Raw genomic sequence first — 14,640 nt, 5'->3', positions numbered from 1 at the left:
ATAGGCTTTATGATGCCCAAAACTGCTAATAATAATGGCAATACCTTAATTGCAGGGTTATATACAGACAGAGAAAAAGAGGATGCAGCAACACATGTTGAAAAGTCAGGGGAGCACAATAATCAGACTCCATGAGGAACTGTGTGTATTTTGCTGCATTTACAGAATCGAACTCTGCTCTCACTTAAAAAGCAGTGAGGGTTGTGAGAAATTCCATCCAAGACTATGGTGTTTGGGATATAATGAGAACATAACTAAAAAAAAAAAAAATCAACCTGTAATTCTTAAACACATGCTCATCCTTCTGATCATCATTTGTATAATTTCTCTACAGTAGCTTTCTTTAGAGCCAAGGCTAGGATTGTTGTTCATTTCCCTCTGTGAGGTCCAGCAAATTTGTGATGAATAAGAAAAATTACTACACCATTGTCTTCTTGGTTATTACACTACTCAAAACTGGCAGCTCTGGCCGAGGAAACATTCCAAATGGACCCAAGACTTTGTATTTCCCCATTTCACGCAACAGGTAGCAGTTCACACAAATATTATGCGAACATCACCATATTTTATGAGTGCAGACAGCAAAAACAAAAAGGTCAAGTACTTTGTTATCATGCTGCTGCACTGTCCCATATAGGAAGCAGGCAGGCAAAATTTTCTTTAACTAAAACATCCTGTCATTGAATTTTCTCTCAAAGCTGCTCTTGGGGGGGGGCGGGTGGAAATCAAAGATAAAAGCGGTCTTTGGAATTTGTAAGTGGACTGCGCTATTTTCCCTGTGTCTCAATAAAGCCATACATCTTATAGGCCATTCCTCCCCTCCCTTCCCTTCCCCTTGCTGCTTTACACCCTTCATAACAAAGCCAGTAAAATGATTCCTTCGTCTATGTGGGTTTTCCAACTGTCTGAATATACAACAGCTTCTGGATGGCTTTACTGGTTCATGTAAATTTTACTGATACTTTTAAAAGACCTATGGTGTGGGGAACATCAAGTCAGCTGCCATTGCTAATGTTTAACCTATTTAAAAATAATGACACATTTGAAAAGTAATAAAGCTTAAAGAAAAATGAAGAAAAAATGTTTGATGTTTGCTGTTGCAGGGCACTAAGGTGCCTGCTACTGAAACACAGTAGTATGGACTCAGCTGCTGATTGCTAGGGGCAACCAGGAGGAGCTAAGGGCCAGCACCTGGTGGCTCAGCTGACCACCATAAAACAAAGACAGGAGGCTGTGGGTGCTCTCTCTCTCTCCCTCCCTCTCTTGACCGGCTGCTGGGTCGAAGGGGCACGGTTAGGCTGAGGAAAAGAGCTTGACCCTGAAAGGAAAGAAAGGAGAAAGGCCTGAAGGTATAAGCCATTAGTTATGAGTGCGATATGGTGTTTCATAGTTCCATAGTTTCTAGGATCGGAAGGGACCTGAGCAGATCATCTAGTCCGACCCCCTGCCATGGCAGGGAAGAGTACTGCGGTCAAACGACCCCAGCAAGGTGTTCATCTAACCTCCTCTTAAAAACCCCCAGGGTAGGAGCCTGCACCACTTCTCTTGGAAGTTGGTTCCAGACCCTAGCCGCCCTGACTGTGAAATAGTGCCTCCTGATGTCTAACCTAAACCTACCCTCTGCCAGCTTGTGACCGTTATTCCTGATCACTCCTGGCGGTGCTCGAGGGAACAGTGACTCCCCCAATGCCTTCTGATCCCCCCTGACCAGTTTGTAACAGGCCACAAGATCCCCCCTCAGCCTTCTCTTTTGGAGGCTGAACAGGTTCAGGTCCCGTAGCCTCTCCTCATAGGGCCTGCCCTGCTGTCCCCTGATCATGCGAGTGGCCCTCCTCTGGACCCTCTCCATGCTGTCCACATCCCTCTTGAAGTGTGGCGCCCAGAACTGGACGCAGTACTCCAACTGCGGCCTGACCAGTGCTGCATAGAGGGGGAGGATCACCTCTTTGGACCTGCTCAAGGTGTGGGTTAGAGAACGTTGTTTAGAGTTAGGTTCTAGCCAGGAGGCTTATGTTTGAGTTACAGCCGATTGGCTTGGGTTATTATGTTGGTTGTTTGTTGTTGTATAAGACCGGGGGACCGGGTGAGGCTGTAGGGGTTAGAGGAGGCCTCATAGGAGCTCCCCAGTAGGGTGGGGTTCCTGGCGCCGGAGAGGGCGCCGTGTTTTGGGGTGTATCGACCCCGGCCCCAGTGTGGGCAGTATTGGGATTGTAAAGCCCCAGTGTGGGTGCAGACGAGAAGCCCCAGTGGGGCAAGACCCGGAAAGGGGGTCTGGAGGCCGGGCACGGCTGCAGCCACCTAAGCCTCGACTGTGAAGCCCCAGTGTGGCCGCAGGTGAGAAGCCCCGGTGGGGCGCAAGACCCAGAAAGGGGGTCTGGAGGCCAGGCACAGCTACGGCCACCTGAGCCTCGACTGTGAGGAGCCCGGTGGGGCGTAAGACCCAAGAAGGGGGTCTGGAGGCCAGACACGACTATGGCCACCTGAGCCCAATTGTGGGAAGCCCCAGTGGGGCGTAAGACCCGGAAAGGGGGTCTGGAGGCCAGGCACGGCTACGGCCACCTGAGCCTCGATTGTAAGGAGCCCAGTGGGGCGTAAGACCCGAGAAGGGGGTCTGGAGGCCGGGCACGGCTGCGGCCACCTAAGCCTCGACTGTGAAGCCCCAGTGTGGCCGCAGGTGAGAAGCCCCGGTGGGGCGCAAGACCCAGAAAGGGGGTCTGGAGGCCAGGCACAGCTACGGCCACCTGAGCCTCGATTGTGAGGAGCCCGGTGGGGCGTAAGACCCAAGAAGGGGGTCTGGAGGCCAGGCACGGCTATGGCCACCTGAGCCCAATTGTGGGAAGCCCCAGTGGGGTGTAAGACCCGAGAAGGGGATCTGGGGGCCAGGCACGGCTACGGCCACCTGAGCCTCGATTGCAGGGATCGCGAGGCAAAGGCCCCAGTGCAGGCAGGGATCGCGAAGCAAGGCCCCAGTGTGGGCGAGAGCACGGAAGACGGGCCCCAGTGCAGGCGAGAGCACAGGAGACAGGCCCCAGTGCGGGTGAGAGCCGCGAGGGAAGCGAGGGGGCGCCCATGAGGGCGCAGGTGGGCAACGGAGACGACCCCGGGGACCCGTGAGGGCACGGGTGACTGTAGGGCCCACGCGTAGCCCTGAGGCTGGAGTGCACCGAGGCAACTAGGCAGAGCAGTAGCCAAGATACATCAGGGCACCGTGCCAAAGAGGAAAGAAGGCAGCCTCCCTTTTTACTACATTAACATCAAAGATGTGGCGGGCGAGATAAAGAGGGTGCATGAAAACCGATTTGGCATGGTAGGTAGGGGGCGCTAGGGGAGGTCACGGCATCCCTAGGTCCCGTCCTGCCACACTTGCCAACAAGCAAGAATAAGTGAACAGAGGAACAGAAATAAAATAAATGTCAAAATTCCTAAGGGCCCCTCTATACACACAGGTAAATGTGCAATGGGACCAAACACTTGATCCACACAATTGCACCTCCTGCCATACCATATGTACATGGCAGGAGGGGTGACTGTGGGATTCCACATTAGATTCCATCCAGGGCTGGATTAACATGTGGGCATGCCTACGGTCCTGAGTTGCCGGGGACCACAGTCCTTCCCTCTGCAGCAGCAGCATGAATGGTCCCATCCACCTCCTTTCACTTCCCCATAAGCAGATTAATGGATGGGCCAGCTGGGCCTGAGCCCAGGGTCCACTACCAATCAGGGTCCCCCAGATCCTCAGCAGCAGCAAATTGGAATCCGTGGTTTTAAACTTGGTGCTGTTTTTATCTCCCTGCCCCTCAGCCAATCAGTGGAGGGGGAGACAAAAATGACAAAAACTTCAGCTTTAGCTTTCGCTTCCCTGCAAGCCTCCACCATTGGGGTGGGGACAGGAAGGGGAGAGGGAAGGGCCAGGGCTGGGCCAGGCCAAAAGTGTTGCACCATGCCTCTGGGGTCCATGCCAGGACAGGAGCGCTGAGCTGTGCCTCTGCGGGCAGGTGGTGGCACTGGGAGGGATGGCTATGGAGGAGCTAAATGAAGCTGCAGGCAACTCCTGGCAAGGTGAGGCAACCTCAAAGTGATCGTGAGTGGGTGAGGTCCTGAGAGGGGAAAATGTGTCTCTGTGTGTCTGTGCCACTGTGTCTAGTGCTGCAGGCAGAGGCCAGGCCAGCTCAGAGAGCTCCTGTGGGGTGAGGTGGCCTCCAATTTTCTCCTTGCCCAGAGCCCCAAAAATCCTTTAAAAAATCCACCTCTGCCCTTTCCTTCGCTGCGACAGCAGCAGCAGTTTCCTAGTGGTGGCTCCAAACCCCGCTCACCAGTGCCAGGGTAGGGAGCAGGGGTTCTTGACCAGCCCAGGGCCCACAAGTTTGTTTGCCTAGGGCCCGCTAAAGGGCTAAGCCAGCTCTGAAGCCATCATGCCTAACTGCTTTTGCAGAGGGAACCGAATCTCAGGTTCCTCCTGCACCAGCAAGAAGCAAGCACCTATGGCTGAGAGCCACCTCAGCTGCTGTGATCTTCCAGCTGTGGGGACATTCCACTGGGATCTCCCAGTCATGAGGTTGGTGGGGCACTCCTGCACTGGGGGATTGTGGCACCTGCACTCACCCAGTTGCAGGGGTACCCCCAGGGCTGGGAGTTCACAGCAGCACTCCACGGTGCTGGTACCCAGAGTTCTGCTGAGAAGGAAACCTTTGCAATATGCCAGTCATGTTCTCAAGGGTATCTTTGTAATTACAAGTGCTAAAAACATTGTTTTAAATGAAATTTTAGCTTTGGGAGAATCTATTCTATATGAAAATATTTTCTTCACACCATATCATAGCCAGTGAATTATATCACTGACAAATTTTGAGGGGTAACTTTTCACGTGATTTTTTTTTTCAAATCTCAAATCACAGCCCATGTCTGAAATATTTTAAAGAAAATTTAGTGGATGAAGTGTGAAAGTTGTGGATGATTTGTTAATAAAACAGTCAACTCTGTCCCAACCAAGTCTCTGAAACACAGTACACATTTTTAATATGGAGAATGTATATATAATTTTTCATGACAAAATCTGCAAATAACTTTGTTCTTAGTGAGTTTAAATTCAGTCTCCTAATTTACCACAGTGTACCACAAATAAAGGCAGCCCAGCCATGCAACACTGCAGGACAGGCAGGGCACAGCAGCTGCCAGTTGCCAGGGAACAGAGCAAATAAGGCAGTTAGCAGACAGCTGTAGGCAGTCAGCTGACCGGATGTAAGCAGGGCCCTGGGGGCATATAAGCCCAAGGCTGGGGCTGGCAGAGAAATGTCTCCCTGGTAGCCACAAGGGATAGAGCTCCTACCATGGAGAGCCACCCAGGGATGCTGGGCCAACAGCTTTGCTACCTGCAGGAATAGTGGGGCTCAGGGAGCTCACAAGGGGCGCATCTACATGTGCATTAATGCACTTTAGTTAATGTGCGTTAAAATCTAGTATCTCCATTGTGAGGTACTGGGAAAATGCTCATTAGCCTGTCTTAATGCATATTTACTAAAAAGCACAGTTTAAAGTGACATTTAATGCATATTAAAATAGGCTAAAGAGTATTAAAGTGCATGTATAGATGTGCCCAAGGAGCCCAGGATGCTGTATTAGTGAGTGAAAGCTTACACTCTTAAAGGGACAGGGGACTTATGCTTACATTGTGTTTAAAGCAGAGGTTTGTGTTGGGAATATATGGGAGGTTTATGGAGGTCCCATTAGTAGCAGAGGCAGGCTCAAGGCTCTAGTAAGTAGTGTCCCAGAGTGGACATAGTGCAAGGCACAGAGACAGGGGCCTAGCACCAGAGAAGGTGAAGCCACACAGGGGCAGACAGGAGCCAGGAGCCCAGTGGTGGAAGGGACAAATGCATGCTAGAGCCTCAAAACCAGGTCTGACACAGTGGGCCTAGGCTAAAAGGCCTAGCCAAATTAAAAGGGCAGAAGCCAGGGAGGCCGAAACCCCAACAATGTTGACAGTAACACCCACAAAGCATGGGGCACGGTGTAGGGGAGGATTTGGAGCCACACAATTAGCCCTTAAGGCTTTGGGTGCCCTGCTGGGCAGTTGACTATACAGGACCAGCGAGGGACTGAGGATCAGTAAGGACTAGTAGGGTGTTCAGGGACCCCAGTATGCGTTCAGTGGAACCAGGGCTACGCAAAGGTCTGGGGGCAGCCTCCCCATTTATCATTATTCCATCAAGGCGTGGCAGGCGAGACAGGAAGGCACCCTATGGGTGGAGCAGAGCACAGTCACAGAACCTGCAGGAGGCATCATGGCCACTCCTGGGATGCTGGCATGTTTGTCATGGGATGGGGTCCCCAGGGATGGTCATGATGTCCCTAGGGCTCTGTAACAATGCCAATCTTACCCAATGGGCACCCTTTTCCTCACCTGCCACGTCTTGCTGGTAATTATAATATAGGGAGGCTGCCCTCAAGTTTATATTTAGACACGGTCCTGATGGACCCTGCTGACCGTGTCAGTTCTTGGACCCTTTTTTGGGTCCCGCTCAAAATGGATGCCTCACAGGACACCCTCAGCCTTATGGGCTAGATGAGGGGCTCCAAACTGCCCCTTTACCATGCCCTAAGTCTTGCAGATGGCATTCACACATTGTCCCTCCGAGGCCTTAGTTTAACTTGGCCTCCAGTCATCGCTGGGCTCTCTGCAGCCCTGTCTCTCTTTCTGTGCCCCCTGGTGCTGGGGTCTGCTCACTCCCTTTGTCACCATGCCCCTGACACTGGGGTCCACTCACCCCCTTTGTCACTGTGTCCCTGGCGCTGGGGTCCCCACACTGTAGTGGGCCCCCAACGAGGCCTCCTCCTTCCCCAATAGCCTCAGCCCAACCCACCGGTTTACAAACAGAAATCAAAATATGAGCCCCTGGGCTATAACAATGCAAACAGTTCAGGGGTGTGCTCTGTCCCTTTAAAACCACTGAACCTCCCTCCAAGCACTAAATGCCTTGTAGGCCAGGGTCCCTGGTGAGCCCCTGGAGCCTCTTAATCCTACCAGAAGTAGAACAGGCAGTCAACCATCTCCACTTAGCTTCCTCTAAGAGAGCTCCTTCCCCCTTAGCTGCTGACAGAGAACTGCCCTCTAGTCTCAACCCTGGGATTTATGTGTGCCCCAGGCCCCGCCTCTTCCAGTCAGCTGACCACCTGCAGGTGCAAGCTAATTTCCTCATTCCTGCTGCCATGGTAACCTGCAGCTGTGGGGTTCCTGACTGACTGCTAGGGGCCTCTCTCTAGGCAGTTTCTGCCCTTAAAGGAGCAGGCACTCTAGTGTCCTGTGACAGTGTTACATACAGTTAATGAAATATGAAAGAAATGAAGCATGACTAAACTCAAAGATACAACTTCAACTCTAGAATAGATATCAATACCTGTATAGCTACTGTATCTATTATTATATACTAATTATAGGTTACGTATATGTCCACACATGCATACTTATACAGAGTGGTGTATGACTATGTGAATATGTTTCTATCAAATCTGGCATTCTATACCCATTTACTGATTTGAATACATTTTTATCATGCGTTGAAAGTCTTCAGAAATGTCTTAAGTAAATCATTCATTACTTTAAAGCTAGCAGCTATGGATAGTGCTTCAAATTATGTCCGGCCTTCAGTATTTCAGTTCAAGTATAAAAATGCAGCCGTAACTTGAAATTACTTCAGTAGCAAACAAGACTACAATTCTTATTAAACACAATAATGTTCTGGTATTACAGTTCTATCATTATAATTAAATTCCAGAAATATTTGTGTCATCTGGTAGCTAATTTGAGTTTATTGTTTAAAAAAAAAGACAAAGGAAAAGGAGCAACCGCCATCTTAGGAACAAAAATCCAGATGCTTGGCTACTGAAAATATACTGAATGTTCACAAAGTGAACTATCAATTAGGGAAAGAAAGTAAGTTTTGTGCAATAGATCCAGCTACATTCTAGACAGTAAACCTGCTACAAAAGGGAAAAACAGGATTTGACCAGCACATGCAAGAAAAACATTTTTAACATTTTCAAACATTTTTAGTATATAATTATGTAAAAATATGCCCACTGGAGAAATAGCTTTCTAGATTCAGGTAACTAATAGTTGATTACTATCTGGAAGCACAAACAGGCTGGAACAAACTGTGTAAGGTGAGGACATAATTGATTTATGCACAGTAATTGCATAACATTTTGACTACAATTATTCTTTAGAACAACCACTCTATAGTGAGCAAGTTGCTTGTGATGTCTGTAGGTATTACAGGGCTTGCTAGTACTGCCCTGCGCTCGTCTGCCTACAGGTGGCGACAGGGCAGACATTGGCTCTGGATCACCAGTCTGCCAGAAGTGGATCTTATGTTTTCTCACTTGCCATGACTTTGATGACCTATATATTCCTGGAAGGCAATCCCCACAGTGATCCTGCCTGGTCTTGATCCCTGTGTCTTCTGTGGGGCTCTTAACCTCCCCTTTACCCCAGCCTAGCCTCTCCAGATGGTGTTTATCATATTATTCTGCAGCCAGGTTGCAGCGCTGCCTGTTGTAACCTTATTTTCCCCTACCCCAGGGTATCCTAGTGCCTCTTTTGGGTACACCCTTCCAGCGGCCGGTCCTGGCCTGTGCTCAAAAAATCAAAATAAACAGCAAAAAGAAATCACAGAAAATCCTGGCTGCTTCTCAGCCTTCTTGTCAGGTTCTGGCAATGTCCTCTTTCCTCGTGATCACGTGCTCAACCTCTCAATCACCATAATTCAGGCAAACAATCCCCTAGTACATTCTTTGCTGTGTGCTAGCCTGCCCTGCACCCCTATGAACGCTCATAGTCTCTTTAGGGTTTTCCCCCCTCTGCAGGAAGGCTCCACCTGTGACTGTAGATTTTTTCCTTCAGGCCCTCCTCTGGATCCTCTGTTGGAAAACTCCACTCCAGAGATTCTCTCAGGCCTTGTGGACTCTCTTGCTCTAGATCTTCAGCTGCAGCTCCACTCTGGAGATTGCCACTAGCCACTTGTTTGCAGGCCTCCTGCCTCAGGGTCACACCCACAGCGTTACTCAGGCATGTTCTGCAGTTTTTGCCTGCTGAGACTCTCAGCCACTCCTCTCTCCCTGCAGCCTGCAGGGAACCAATCCCTCTCTGCCCCTCTCCGGGGCTGGAAATACTTTTGAGTGGCCTCCCTCTGCCAATCCTAAGTGAGATGCTGCTCCGGAAATTGGGTGGGTATTTTCCTTCCTTTCCGGGCTGCAGCTGCAGCCCTGCCAACTCTCTGTGCTGTAAGTTCTGCAAATTCCTTCACATTGCTATAACTAAGTTTAGAAATCCATCAACGCATAAATGTCATTTAAATTCCCAGGGTTTCTATACAGTTGTGTGGAGCCTGCTCCAACGCACTGGAAATAGGGTCTGTTGTAGCATAGAAACTGATGCACTCTGGTAGCCTTCCGCATCATGCGCATCAGCATCCCAGTGCATCTGCGCACTGAAAAAATGATGGTGAGGTTCTTTGAAATAAAACATGTTCAATGAGCATCAGTTCAAAGTGCCCCACTGCCATTTTTTCAGTACGAGGGATGCATGGGGATGCTAATACACATGATGCACAGGCATTTTTAATTACCACAACTTGTTAATTAAAGCACCTGGCACCACATCCCACACCACGTCTAAAAACGTCCCCAGATTCCAACACATGGATAATAGTGCACCAGGCTGCGTGAATTTCATTTATCCTCTAGCTGCCCAGCTTTTTTACATTCCCTGGAAATTACCCCCACTCTTCACTTGTTCTGACCAACCTATGCCACCTGCATATTATAACTATTATAACTGTCACCCTGCTCATCATTCTTTTCCAGAATCATTAAAGAATTATGCTCATCTAGAGGGATCACTGACTAAGTTCCTGGGGAACCTGCACTGTTAGCTAGTTTCTAGTCATCGGCAGAACTTTAGCTCTTACCACATGACTATTTTAATCTCCTTATTGTTCTACTCTCTAACTTGGATCTGGAAAATGGAAATAAATTAAGTCAATCCATTCTCTTTTATGTCTCATTTGTTGATTTGCTCAAAAATTATAATATATTGGCAATAAAAAAAAAACTGTACAGAAAAATGTGGTAGGCCCTTATCACATCATGTCTTTTAATATGTGCACTGAAGAAAACTCTAAGAATAGTTATCTTAAACAATTGCTTCTGGTGATTTAACTACCAGAAGAACAGGATTAACTGACTTATGATTCCAAATTTTACTTTATGACTTTTTGGAAGAAAAAATGATGAATGCAGTCACTGGTTGGAGTCAGGGTAGCAGTAGGTAATGTAATTGGCTGACCTGATAACAGCACATTCTGGAAAGTCAGACATAGTAAACTTATTTCAGTGCTACATTAGACATAGAGCTTTTGTTGCTTCTTAATATGCCACTTCTTGCCATGAAGGCCCATCTATTTCAGGATCTATTATTTCATGAATGATGGGAATGGGAGCTCAGAGCAAGAAGCTCCCCTTTGAAGGAGCAACAAGATGTCTTTTCAAACAGACAACAGCAGCCAGAGCAGTAACTATAACATTTCAGTTTCATTTTAATTCAGTGGCAATGCATTCCTCAGGTGCGGTACTACAATCAGAGACAGTTATAAACAGCACCACAAATGGGCTTGTGTCATGCAATCTTACATTATGCATAAACAAAGAAATCTGTAGATTTTAACATGGATACTCAGAAGAGTCAACTGCGGAAGAACTACAGTAAATAAAATCCTAAATCAAACATAAGTACCATGAATCCTAAATGCTCATCATGGTGTCAGATAACTCTAATTCCTGTTCTTTATCAAGTCCACTACAAAGCTCTTGAAGCCACACAGTTTTCTTTCATTTTGGTACCTTTAAAAATCACAATTAATGCCACAATAGTTTTAGTTTTGGTTAAGCTTTTGTATTTTAAGGGGAAACTAATTGACTGAAGAGTCAAATAAGAGCTCATGCCTTTACTGTGGGACTGTTCTCTAATAAACACTGATGCCTAGCAAACCGAACTTTTGAAACTAAACATCACTTTATAGTTTGTCTATGAAGCTCTAAGCAGTGCCAAGATAACTCTACAGATGCTGTAGTCTTTTTTTAGCATGTTATAAATTAATTCAGCTCAGCATTAACAACAAGCATGAAACATTTTAGCTTCAGTGGCAATTTTTTTGAACAAGTTGTGCAGCTGGCAACAGAGGTTTCAAATGAAAATACCATCTCAACCATAAGTATAGCATTACTAGTGCCATGCTATAAAGGGGATCCTGTTCAGCTACATACCTTCTGTGTTTTACAACCTTTCCATGCACCAGGGGATCAGTCATTAAAAAGCCACTTCAGAAATAAAATAAAGACCTTCTTCTCCACCTGTGACAAGTTTCCATCAAGTGAAAACCTAACACTGATGCCTCCACAGCAGGCTGTTTATTGCCTGTTCCAGACAGTTTAAACATGGGCTCTGAATAGGGTTGGGGAAACGGAGGCACGCAACAGGCTTCAGGAAAAGAAAGATTTGACTTGGGTGACTTGAAAACTTCCTCTCCGCCATTCCACCATCTCCATCCCTAAACGTAAGGCAGACATTCAACGAGATTCCTTCTCCACCCCTCAAGGGTATTTTAATTCTATTCTCTCAGTCACAACTCACTGCACTATAAAAAAAACAAAACAAACTATGGTAGATCAAGTCTGCCAAAAGAAAATGGTTAAAATGCTTACTCCTCAGAAGCAAGTTACATTTTGAATTATATGGGTAGTCCAGCTAGATACATATTTTTCAGAAAAGAAAATATGTAAACAATTTTTTGGTGGGGGAATGTAGGAGTTAATTCCTTAGGTCAGTTTATTATTCCAAGTTCAGTTTTCCTGTATAAGGTGAATATATTTTAGAAAATGATCAAGATTGGTTAGAGAACTGACCTTTTCAGGAGGGAAAACAGTTTCACAATAGTGTCTTACTTCTGCTACTAAAAATTCATTACAATTTTATTTCTTCAAAATATGTTAAGTAACAATATGATAATATCTCTCTCAAAGAATGACATATTATTCTGTATAACCAAAACGAAAAACACTTAGAACGCATAAAAAACTCACCTTTAGTGAGACTTCCTGAGCACTCTGTCCATTTAACATTCATAGGACTTTTCTTTTTCCTGCCTAATGCACTAAATGCCCACAAGTACTCAAGACTGGATCACTATAATATGCATTTTAGGGACATATGGAGACCCCATATGCATGTAAACATTTCATAACTGCAAAAGCAAAAAGTGCCATGCTGAGAGAAACCACTAGCAGTCAAGGGCTCACAGGGCAAACCAAGAGAAAGGAAAGAGTGCACAAGGGACAAGCTGCTCCTTCTCATCCCCTACCCTTTCTTTTACTCAGCTTGGGGAATACTTCCCCCTCAGGCACTTGACTGGGGAATTTTAGAACTACACACACTTCCCTACCAATAGATGAAGCAACAAGCAGCAGCAAAGGCCTTTCAGTTGACATTCCTGTAACTTTCTTGACAATAATGTCCCCTCACCAACAGCAAGGGAAGAGATCACAGGAACCTTTACAACTTTCCCCAATGTAATTTCTAGCTTACCATACTAGGACTAGTAGCAACTCAGCTAACCTCCCTGAACGTTGATATGTAGGCTGCAAAGCAACCAATCTGACACAAATGTTGCTGCTGTGAAGAGAGGGAGAATGCTGAATCACAGGTGGAAGGACACATATATAGATGTTTGCAATGCATGACACTGGATGGAAGTGCTGATGGACCTAGCAGGAGTCTGAAAGACTAGGTGGCATATTATCTACAGATGGTAAAACGCATCACTAACAGAGGCAAATATTTTCAAGCAGCTTCCTGTTGGAAGTCTGGAAGCGCATCATTAACCTGGTACCAGATACACACAATATTTTGAGAATGCTACTTAAAAATTCATGTAAAGATAAATCTTGGTAAAACCTCCTCTGGAAGAAAGGCATAAAGCCAACCAACTTACTCAGATATCTCAAAATGAGTCTGATTACTAGACCCATACTTAATCAATATTTCTGGGACATGCCCTTTCCTGGCCCCCTTTCCATACCAAAAGGAACATGAATATCACAGGTGAACAAAGGCAAAATATATTATTTAATTATAATACATAAAAATTACAATGTAAATTAAAATTTAAACTCTGTGAACGACTTCAGTGATTCACTCTTATCTGCTATTAAAAAAACCTAAAAGAATAAGTCACATAAGCCTACTGTTATACCCTCCCTCTATCTCCTAAAAACCCCACTTCAGCTGCTCTCTCCATCACCTTCTGGATGCCCTACAAAAGCTTCAACTAAGTTTAACAACACAAAATTCGCAGTCTTTCCTACAAAGCCTATTTCCCTATTTCACACCACCATGTTACCTGTCTATCCCTAGGAGTCAGCTTTGACACCATTTCTCTCACACCCGCATAGCTATGTTGTAGCCAATCTTGCTGCTGCTGTTTTCATAAGTGTCCAGTACACATACAGCTAAAACTTTCATCCAGGCCCTCATCTCTTGTCCTGATGCCTGTAACCCTCTTTTCATCCCATTCCAACATACATAAGACAGACTTCTGAAGAGAGGTTAATGGCCCTTTTCAAAGCCCTTCTCCAGTGACTATATCCAGTAACGGTTTCTTCTAACTTCCAAGAATTTCATAGGTCTCTCTCTCTGATATTACCTATTCTTCCTTCACTGTTTCTCTACCATGCTGTTTGACCAATGACACTAAGCTTAACCATCCACCTGCTCATCCCAAAAACCATACCTTCACCTTGCTTCCAAAATACCTCTTGTTTATGATCTTATTCTTTTTCGTCTAACCCCTTTCAAGACCTAATCCTACTGTAACAGCAATATGGCATCAGCCAAAATTAGGCAGACCAATAGGCTGTTGTTAAAACCTGCTTTTCAGTAATTTTCAAACTAAAAATAGTCATAAACATGCACACAGAAATATATGTAGATTTGACTCCCTTGCTACCTCTCCTTTGTGTATGCGCTGTGATCTTACAAGATGAATTCTGTAAGGTAGGACCACAGCTACGTAAAACATCTGTCCAAGAACAAGATGTAATGGTCCCGGGTCATGACTACTAGCAGCTCCCACAATAGAAACGTTAACACTTAACATAAAATTGCTGTAAAAACTTCCATAACAGCATATAGTCAGTGACTTGTCATGGAGGCATCTTCCCCACAGAGAAAGTAAAGAAGAGATACAAAAAGCTATATTTTAATCAAAACAGGGCTTGAATTAGCCCTGTTAATATTAAAAATGCAATCAGATTTCTGTGCCACAGGTCAGCCCTCCAAAATCAGGATATGGGAAGCCATAGTGTTAAAAAAAGTAGTGTTTAGTTTCTTGTTTTCACATCTGTATAACTAAATTCAACCCTGGCCAAGCAAGTAAGAAGTATACCAACACTGAACTAATAAGCAATTTTAACCTTGCCCTTCAATGGTGCTTTTCTCCATATTCATGCTTATGAAGTTTCTAATATTATTGCCTTCCTTTACTGTTCTCTTATATCTCTGATACATCCCCCTACCCCCCCCCCCCC

At 45.9% G+C, this 14,640-nt stretch overlaps 1 protein-coding gene across 7 annotated transcripts in view; it reads right to left on the bottom strand.

Annotated features, from left to right (window-relative positions):
• MLLT3 (MLLT3, super elongation complex subunit) overlaps positions 1-14,640 on the bottom strand; it is a 268,280-nt gene that overhangs the window by 58,530 nt on the left and 195,110 nt on the right. The gene's annotated exons all lie outside the window — the stretch shown is intronic.

The sequence above is a fragment of the Gavialis gangeticus genome, unplaced genomic scaffold (genome assembly GCF_001723915.1).
Source record: "Gavialis gangeticus isolate Ggan-Ray unplaced genomic scaffold, GavGan_comp1, whole genome shotgun sequence".
Taxonomy (NCBI): Eukaryota; Metazoa; Chordata; order Crocodylia; family Gavialidae; genus Gavialis; species Gavialis gangeticus.
This window is presented reverse-complemented; position numbering and strand designations above follow the sequence as displayed.